This window comes from Mastigoproctus giganteus, chromosome 9, assembly GCF_048544385.1.
Source record: "Mastigoproctus giganteus isolate SK-2022 chromosome 9, ASM4854438v1, whole genome shotgun sequence".
NCBI classification, from domain to species: Eukaryota; Metazoa; Arthropoda; class Arachnida; order Uropygi; family Thelyphonidae; genus Mastigoproctus; species Mastigoproctus giganteus.
In genome coordinates, this window is record NC_143583.1 from 21,378,997 (window position 1) to 21,389,724 (window position 10,728).

Consider the following 10,728-nt stretch of genomic DNA (forward strand, 5'->3'; position numbering starts at 1 on the left):
TGCAGTACTTTGCATTTATCAATGCTAAACTTCAATTTCCATTTCTCAGCCCATTTCCCCAACTTTTATAAATCGCATTGAAGTAGCATACGGTTATTACTATCATTAACCACACTGCCAACCTTTATATCATTGATAAATATAAAAAACAACAATGAGCCCAACACCAAACCCGGGAAGACTCCACTAATAACATTAGCCCATGAAGAGCAATGTCCATTGAGTATGACTCTGTCTTCTTCCACTCAACCAACCCTTTATCCATATCAACAACTTGCTCTTAATGCCACACTGCTCCAATTTGTGCAGCACAATCACCACCTTTCTTTTATGTGCAACAGTGTTGAAAGCTTTCCTGGAATCCAAGTATGTGATATCGAAATTATTTTTGCATCCAGTTCCTTCGTTACCACATCGTAGTAACCAATCAGATTAGTTAAACAAGTTTCCTCTTTACAAACCCATGCTGTGTTTGAAGTATGTGCCCTTGCCTGATGCTGCTTTACTTCTTTTACCAGTGACTCCATTATTTTCCCTGGAACAGAAGTTAAACTAATAGGTCTGTAATTACTCTTGTCACTCTTTAATCCCCCTTTGTGAATTGGGGATACATTTGTATCCCCAATTACATTTGTAATTATGACAAAGGGTTTGCTTACTTACTTTGTGCCTCCCTTATTATCACTGGAGAGGTTCCATCCACCCCGGGTGCCTGTCTTCCTTTTATTAATTGATACACGGGGTCAACAAAATAATGGATATTCATCTGATATGAAAGTAGTAAAATATGTCCAGTAAAAAAATTTTAATACACATTTAATTACAAATGGTTTGTAGTTAGCCATTAGTAATTAAATGTGTATTAAAAAAATTTTTACTGGACTTAGGTATTTATTTAAGCAATGGATCCCAGTACTACAGGTCCATTTATTCTCAAAGTAGTTCTTATAATGGTTGATTTGCCTGCTTTGCTGGATAAAAATACCTGTGCACACAGTACAACTGTATCGGAAGATGATGTTGGCATTCACACAATATGGAAAACCAAAATTGGACAGGAGGAATTAGAAAATCAAAGCCAAATGAAAGAGAGACCCCTGAGCACTGAAAAGAACTAGCCTGAAAAACATAAAACTACTACCTCAAAAATAACTGCAGAACTTAATGTGAGTGAGCAGTTCAACAAGAACTTCATAAAACTAAAATTTTTTGCAGAACTGCCATTGCCAAGCCACTTTGGCGTAAGGAGCACAATCACTGGGCACTTGTTGATTGGAAACGTCATCTTTTCAGATGAATCATCATTTAGGCATTTTCCAGCATCCAGAAGAGCTTATATTTGGGTGATGCCAAAGGAAACAAATCATCCTTACTGTCCTTTGTAAAACATTAAACATAACATGAGGAGCATCAACAGTGGTTCAGTTAGCAATATCTTGGAATTCTTTCGATCCTGTCATAACCCTTGAATGCATTATTGCCCCTAATTTCCTTGATGTTTCAATTTTGAATGAGCCTTGTCACTCAAAAGGTAAACATTTTTTTCCACAAACAACGCCATGTTGCAAGGTGATAATGTTCCAATACACACACCCAACCGTCCAATCTTGGTCTGAGGAACAAAAAGGCTAAGCATCTTCCATGGCCTGCACGATCACCAGACTTAAATGTTACTCAACCACATTTGGAGAGGAGAGTGAGAAGCAGATTCCTTCTGCCTTCATCACTCAAGGAGTTTAAAATGTTCCTCCATAAAGAATGGTCCAATATTCCTCTTAAGGGGTCAAGATTTATTTAAATCTATTCCACGTAGAAGAAGCTGCCTTAAAAGTAAAGGGGGGTTGAACATCATATTAATGCACATCTGTAACTCTTATCAGGTATTTTCTCCACTCCCTGTATGTGCCTGTAAAATACACTTTCCCACATTATTATTACAAATCTATGGGATTTGTAAAATGAACCAATGAACCAACTAGCTGATGCCATTCATTTCCATAACAGAGTAGGTACAGAGTTTCCACTAGCTTATGTAACTGACCACATTCCAAGCAGTGCTAAGGTTGAATTTCCAATAGAGTACAGACAGAATAAAACTGCTGTAGACTAGTACTTTATCACAACAATGAGTAGGGAGATCTCCAATTGCAAACATGAATTTGAAGTGAATAAGCAGTGATACTGATTCGAAATTCGAAAGGCTTTAAATAGCTGAGCAGTCAGGGTGACGTATAGTAGTATGTGCGTTTCAGTTTACCATCGTTCAAGCTCGTACAGTAATACTGTGTTCTCTATCTTGTAAACTTGTCTAGCCATATGTGGCTGTCTTAGAGAACACAGTATTACTGAACATAATTTATTTAAAAGAAAACGAAGATCAATTTGGAAGTTGAAATGCCAAGTGATTGAACATTTAGGAACGAGTGTACTGTTGACACTGCTGCGAAAATCTTCATGAGGTGAATATTTCTCTAAATACAAAAAAAAAATAAAAAATAAAAATCGAGAGCACTTTTAAAAGTGTGACAAAAGTAATTTCTACAAGAGTACATCATACAAAATCATTTATGCCTAGAAGAGATGAATTGTCATTGGATCGAGCATCAAAAACCATAAGTATGCCTCTAAATCTTTGTTTAATACAAAAGCAAGATTTTTATTGAAGTGGTAAGTAAAAATGAATCAGATGTTCAACCGTTTAGCACAAGTGCTGGTTAGTTCTATTGATTTTAGAAATTGTAACAAACTTGCACGATATTAAAATAAGTAAAGAACCTGCAGATTCAAATGCTAAAGCAGGAAATAATTTTCCCAAATTTTTGGAAAAAATAATTGTAGAATGTGGTTATAGTGCAAAAAAAAGTTACAAACAGTGATAAAAACGGCTTTATAGTGGAAGAAAATGCCAGGTGAAATTACTTATCTCGGGAGGGAAAATGCCCCTGGAGAAAGCAGGCAAAGCTCACCACACTTTTCTGTTTGGAAGCAATGCAGAAAGCGATTTTAAATCATATCATTTTTAGGGTTTACTATTCTGATGCCTCCTAGATATGGGGATACTGTAAAGAGGGTCTTCCAGTGAATATTGAAATATTCTAAGAAGCATTTTCTTGGAACATTTTCAATGGAAATCTCCATAAACAAAGAAAGGAGTATTGTGGAAGATGAAATCTTTAAATCAAATCATTTTAGTCTTTGAAAATGTTTCAGGCCACCCAGCCGACACTAGATCTTTTGCAAAATATTAGTGTATCCGCACACGGAAAACTTTTTGTTGTACGACTGCTTAGTCAAAGGAATGAAATCCATTACACTGCACTCAAGTGATTACTGAATTATAACCACCCCATCCGTAAGGACTATAACGCATAGCTCACAGTATTAAATGCCGAAAAGCTTCGTACACTAGAGGAGTGGTAATTTGCATCTGGTCGTACAAGTCAAAGTGAAAAAATGGCAGTTATGGGATGTAGTAAAGCTATCATGGAGTTTCAGAGGGGCATGACTATGAGAGCAAGTGCGTTGGGTGATTCCATTTGGGAAACGTCACGTCTTATCGATTGCCCACAGCCCAGTGTGGTTAAGGTGCACAAAAAATTGTGTCTAACGGGTCAAACAGCCTCCCACCGGCAGAACTGTAAAGGATTAAAAACTATTTTTAAAAAAAAACTATTGGGGTAACCCATAATGTTAATTCTACTACCTATGTGTATTGTGTCCGTAAATTGCATGTGTTCTCTGGTCGATTTGCTTGTTCTGCTGGGGGGGGGGGGAACAGTTTCTGCGGGGAAAACCTTGCTATCTATGCCTGACACCGACTAACTCACCCACGGAGTAAAAAAGCCCATAAAAGTTCCTCGCGTCATCGACAGGCTTTGAACTCGGGCCTTTTCCGCGCGGTGAGTGATGATACCACTGTGCTACCACACAGACTGAAGGAATGCACAAAGTGAATGTTTGTGATGAGTGAAGGGTGCAGCGCATTGTACGGGCTCAATGGTAGGTCACTGTATGAAAGTTGACATCGCAATACAATATGGGGAATGCAAGAACAATATCCCAAATGATGATGCGCTCCATACTAAGATGTGTGGCGTTCCAGAGCAGACAATCCAAGAGACACCCTCTCCTCGTCACTGATCATCGTCGACACTAGTTTCCAGTCCTCCAGCGTCCAACCATCATGTTGGACGCTGGAGGACAGGAAACCAGTGTGCTGTTGGATGAGTCTAAATACTTGGTGCCTTCGTAGGTAGCACAGTTGGTGGTAAGATCGCGATCTTCCCCACACTGGGTAGAAAAGATCTGAGTTCGGATGACAGGAGGACTTTTATGGATTTTTTCACAACCTGGCTGAGTTAATTGGTCTCAGATGAGGATAGCATGGTTGGTTTTTTCTCCCAGAAACTGGGGTTTTTCGTTCAGCAAATAGAAAATCGACCTCAGAACACTCGCACTTTACAGACAATATACATGGAGTGACATGGCGTGTGGCACAAGCAACACGAATCCATTGACATATTGTGCATGGTGCCCATTATCCAGGCTGGGAGCGTTGACTGCTTAATACGAACCATTGCTGGCAAGAACTAGGACTCCTTGTACGAATGGACCAACGTTTCACTGATGACGTCTACCAGCAGCCATTAGGAAATGGCTGCTGGAAGATGTCACGCTGGCATGTTGCATTTTTTCCTAACAGAAGAGGGATCTTCCAAGACGATAAAGCGCAGTGTCATCAGGCCCACACTGTGCACGAGTTGTTCGAGGAACACAGTGAAGATAGCGCCCATCTTGATTGGCCTCTAAATTCGCCTGACCTCGATCTAATTGAACACCTGTGGAATGTTTAGAACGGGAAGTGAGGTTCATGGACACGGAACTGTCATCTATTCCGACATTGTGGAAAGACTTGCAAGCAACATTGCTACAGATCCCTAAGAACGTCTTCAGACATGTGGTGGAGTCAATTCCTAGGGGAATTGACTCCACTAGAAGCGGCTGTTATCCGCGAGAACGGTGACCCAACACGGTATTAAGTAGGTGTCATAATTGAGATGATAACTGAGTGGATATGGAGATGCACTCACATGTTCGACAGATCTGCGACAGTTCGATAGTGTTGTAATCAGTTCCAAATTCCCAACGACTTTACAATCGTACAACAGCAGCTCCATCCCACAGAACTGCTAATGCAGGTGCATTCACAGACAACAGAATTGTTTTTGAATTCAGCCCCACTCTCTGATTTTTCTTCATTCTCTCTCAAATACCTCGAACACCGTATTTACTCTTCTTTCCATCTTCATTCTTTATTCCCTCCAAGCGCTGTGCTGTTAAAAATTAAAAAAATTAACTTTCTTCAACGTTTTCGAAGTGTTCGATCTACACGATGTGAAAAGTTAATCGATGAAATGGAGAAGAGACCGGCAGTATTTTCAAAAACATTACAACAGTAGTCAGATAATAATGTTAAAAATAAGTTGTTCATTACAGATGTACAGTATATTCGTATTCGCACAACAATTTATCATACTGCCAAGGAAGAGATCCTTGAGGTGAAGTAAATTAAGAGGTAAAATAATTTCTAATATCAGTCCCAGAAACATTTCCTCGTATTCTGGGCATAAAAAATTCTCCATTCACTGGCCAAAATCCCAAATGTACATTCCACCATCCAGCATGCTCTTGTGTGCTTGTAGTTGAATATTATTTTTTTGCAAAGTCAAATTTTTCTTAGCAAAGCGTACTTTGAGAGACCAAATGCCATCAAGCCTGTCGGAAAATATTTTTATAATTAAAAATTTAAGAACAATTTCACGAGGTTTAGTTATCCTTATGTGTTTCCCATCGACTGATAACGTTAGGGAAATTCATGCGTTCGTAGAACTGATTGGCAAGGGTAACCCAATCTTCTTCATATTTTTCTGAATGAAGAGTGGCTGCAGAATCGTCCATATCTCATCACATGTTGCTCTTGTAATTCGCCGGATTGTTGAAGCTCCAATCAAGAATTAAAAGATATGGAATTAAAGGTTGGTCCCTTGGCCAAATACCTATAAAGACATAAGCAATGAAATCAAAAATTGAAATAATGTAAGCAATTCGTTTTGAGATTATTTTTTGGTTTTGTTTCAGGCCAGAAAATTTTAAAACGATGGAAAAATCTTTTCCCTCAGTTCCCTGCAATAAGATATAACTGATCTTTAATAATTTGTTGGGTTTTTTTTGTAACAAAAATTTTTATATACGTATTATTAAAAAAATGTTTTACGTGTGTTTTAAAATGAAGAGAATTTGTTCTAATAAATTTTGTTTACTTATGCAATTACAAAAGAACCCGTTAAGCGAGCATATTTAAAAGAAACCGCGCAAAATTTTAACATGCTCATGCGCATATGTTTTTGTAGTTGACCTAAAAAGTTCCCAATTATTAGAAAAAGATTTGGATTTTATTTATTTATTTATTTTTAAAATCTGCTTCGACAGCACCAATATGCCATATTTTCTCAATGAACTGCTGCACATACTTTTGATTTTTTGATTTTTAATATAAAAATTAAATATTCAAAAAATGCTCTGTGGAAGTAATCGAGGGACTTTCCACCAAGTACATCAAATATAGGGGACCCAAAAACTTAGAATTTAAAAATGACATACACTATAACTCTGAAATACCATAAAATGAGCGAACGCATCGCTTTCAAATATTTCATTATATTTTAATAATTCATTATTAATTTAAAACGTTTTTTTTTTTTTTTATGGGGGAATGGAGGAGTGCAAAAAAGTTTATTTTCCCCAGATGCAGGAATTACTCCAGCTCTGCCACTGGCGTCGCATCTACATTAGAGTCTGTCCGTATTTAATAACTTCACTCCTATTGGATGTATTTTCATAAAATATTATATTTGGCTCTTTCAGAGTTTTGTATTGCCAACCCAAATTTCTGTATACTGTATATTATTGTGTGTTGTCGTGCAGTAATTAATGGAAGGAATGAATGGGCAATATGGCGGATGCGCAGAAACGAAATGTTCTTGGTTTGCACACAAAAGACAACACACAATAATATACTTCTTAGAACTGTTTGCTAAAGTGCCTGAAATGTGTATATTAACCAACTTGTTTTCTTTGATTTTCGGCATATTTTAAAAGCATTTTAGTTTAATTAGATATTTTTAATTAATCAGATATAAAACTTTGTGTTTCCTCAAAAGAACGTGTAGAACCCTTCATATATAACTGCAGCACTAAGAAGTAAGGAAATGTGATGGTTTGAGCATGTTTTAACATTTTTGAATGCATTAATTATACTTTAAATAGTGTTTTAGGAAGAGTTATTGAAAGACTGAAATTGGGTATTGATGGATATTAATCTGTGTTAGAATTGATTATTTACTTATTACAAACTGTTTACAGTTTTATTTCGTTATCGCTGATATATGTTATCGCAATCTTACCACCAGAAGGCGCTGCTGGCTTACAGTTTGATGGATTAGCCCATAATAGAAATATCACCAATATATATGAGATAAAAATATCTGTAACGGATAATGGTCTTCAAAATGTCTCCGACACCTGAATACGCAATAATTACCATATTTTAAAATTATTTGTTTCTACTTTTCGTCAATAGCCATGAATTTTGAAATAAATTTTCCATGTATTATATCTCTTGGAGATTAGCTTTATTACGTCATCAATAATATTTAGTTTTTAATGTTTTTTTTTTTTTTATATATCTTGGTGTAGATTCTTTTAAAATCCGCGCTCTCTCTAAGTGTTTTTTTTTTTATTTTTTCTTTGCTCATAAACATAATCTCCAACACCGCAACATTCCCATTTATAACCCACATGACATCCCGCCTCAGCTACCAATTCTAATGCCATGTTTCCGCGAAAGCCATCGCTACATGTCATTTGTTTTGATTTATTGAACTATCAACAGTAATAAAAGTCAATTATTTCTGGGAATTACCCCGCAATAAAGCATCAAGATAGAGTCCAACTTTAAACATAGGGAAGCCTAGAAACATAATCTAAAAGATATAAAAATTCATCAAAGATACTTGCTTTTTTCGTCATAAATCACACGCCATCAGTAATTCTAACGGTCTCCGTTGATACATGATGTTGAGTTTTTGTAAAATCCCAAACCCTGCAGATTTAAAGCCGACAGTTAATAGCTTACCATGATCATCGCTGCATGACACGACCTCGCTAAATCTTTAAAATCCTACCGAAATTCAACGGATGTGTAGTGAGCATTCAACCTATTTTAAAAATTCCATTTACTGTACGATTTATTAATGGCTATTTCTCTTCGTATATGATTTTGTTCAAGACATGCTGTAGGTTAAAAAAAAAGTTTCAAACCCTTAAGTCGTTACTGATAATAGGTCCAACTACTGAATTATGTGGTGGTAGCTGAAGAATGCGTCTTCAATAATGGATGCTGTATTATGTAGATGAAAAGGTACATAGCTTCTTTATTTTTTGACATTAAATCTAATGTCTGTGACAGTGATGGCGAACATTTTTTAAAAATGCTTATCACTTTTATATATTTTTACCTTTTGGTAGTCTAAATAGATGTCTACGTTTATTGCATGAACTTTGGACTATTAAACTAGAATATAAAATTAAATTTATACAAACAACTTCAGTATGCGTGGAACAGAAATTAAACAAAAATGTCAAATGAATTCTTACAAACAGTAGTAAGAATATTTGTTACTTAAAAGCTATGTGAATAGAGTTAAGGATGGTTCGCGATGAAAACGTCTTAGTGGTTACAATTCAGTCGGACATGAAATTTTCAATGGAATGTAAACATGCGACTGGAAAAGTACATCCTGTCTACGATATATAGGAACTTCGCGAGTAGGGCAAAAAATGGCATTGTTCATTGTAGTGAGCCAGCATTTAGAATATTATGTCAAGGTCTGCAGGACACGCTTGAAAAAATATGTAGAGTGTTAGAACGGATTCAAAGAAGGGCGAGCAGATTGGTGAGGTGTGCTAATTAATGTCCATATACAGACAGCTTAGAAGGTGCAGACTGCAAAGCTTGGCAGATAGACATCGTAGGAGTGACCTGACTGAGGTACATAGTGGCATAGTGGCATAGTGTTTTGGTAAGGCGCCACCTGTGGTTCCCACATCTGCGCCATCAGTACTCTTGTGATTTATACAGAACTCTTAAAAGCCAGAAAAAGTGCAGTGTGTTGTATGTGAAGAGTTTTGTGTTGGTTCTGTTGTAATGCTCTGGCTTCTTAACCGCAGGGCCCCTAGTGGGACTCCACGCTGCCCGCCACCACCACTGGGAGGTGAGCCACACTTCCACAGTACTCTGGCTGCTCTCCGTCAGGGGGCAGCCAGAGTACTGTGGAAGTCTTCCTAACGGAGAACAAAAAAAAAAAAAAAAAAAAAAGATAAAAAATAATAAAAAAATAAAAATAAAATAAAAAAAATAATAATAAAATAAAATAATAATAAAATAAAATAAAATAAAATAAAATAAATAAATAAAATAAAAATGGTGTGATTGAGTGGGGAAGATAGTACAAGAAGTGGAATCAAAGTGGGAACAAGGAGGAAAAATGGTAAGTGATGGAAAGGAAGGTATCCTCCAGCTGAGCAAAGAGGTGAGGAGAAGAAGTGGGAGTCACCCCTCAAGTGGGAGCCCACCCATTGCCAGGGAAGAAGACAGTTTGCAGAACAAGGGAGGTCTGCAAAGGAGAGCGCCATGTTCTCATACCACATCTGCAAGCCAGATTTCAGCTGCACCCGACCAACCCAAAGGTATTCAGGTGCAAAAAAAAAAAAAAAAAGTGCGGAGAGTTAGTGTCATCAGTTGGGTTGTCCTGGAATTGATAATGTGTGCCTCAAGTGGGTAGAACGCCTTCTCTGGAATACATCTTGAGCGAATTCATTGAGAGTTAGATAAAAGTTTTCTTCCGTGAGAAAAAGGTGCTCAGAATTTCGGGGATTTTCTTGTATCTTCGTGAATAGTCTAGTCCGGTAGTCGTCATACTGTGAACAGAGGTACATGACATGTTCCCAATTTTCTTCATGGCCACAGACACAGAATGGGTTTTCTTCAATTCCAAGCACGGTTAATTTATGTCTAAATGGGCTATGCCCTGTAAGCAGGAAGGTGACTTGGAGACCTGGAGCAAACCAGGGAGGAGGCTTTGGGTGTCAGTGATACAGTTGGGATAAATTTTTTGGTAACAGCACCTTTTGTTGTCAAATCCCAGCGATCTTGCCATATTTCACGCAGTTTTTCTGCCATCCTTTTCTTTTCGTGTTTTGGGTCATTTGCCATATCAAGCTAAATGCCAGCGACTGTGCACGGGATCCCTTTATCTGAGTTTGTGATGTAGTCCGCTCTTGATGACTTCAAGGTGGAGGGGCAAACAGCCAGCCAGGACCTGGAGAGCGGGGGTGCTTATGGTGCAACAAGCTCTTGTGATGGTTAAAAGCATAGAGCGTTGGATAGAATCCAGTTTTCTGCGATTTCTGTCAAGGATAACTCTGTGAGACCACACAGCTGCACTGTAACAAACTATGGGAAGGAAGATAACTCTGTAGATGAGACAGAGAGAGAGAGGGCCCTCCGTTTAAGCCCCCAGTCTGCCCGGCTGATGCGTGTGATCATGACTGTGTACTTCCTTATCTTAGTAGGGAAAGATAAGGAAGCTAACATTTTTTCCCTACTTG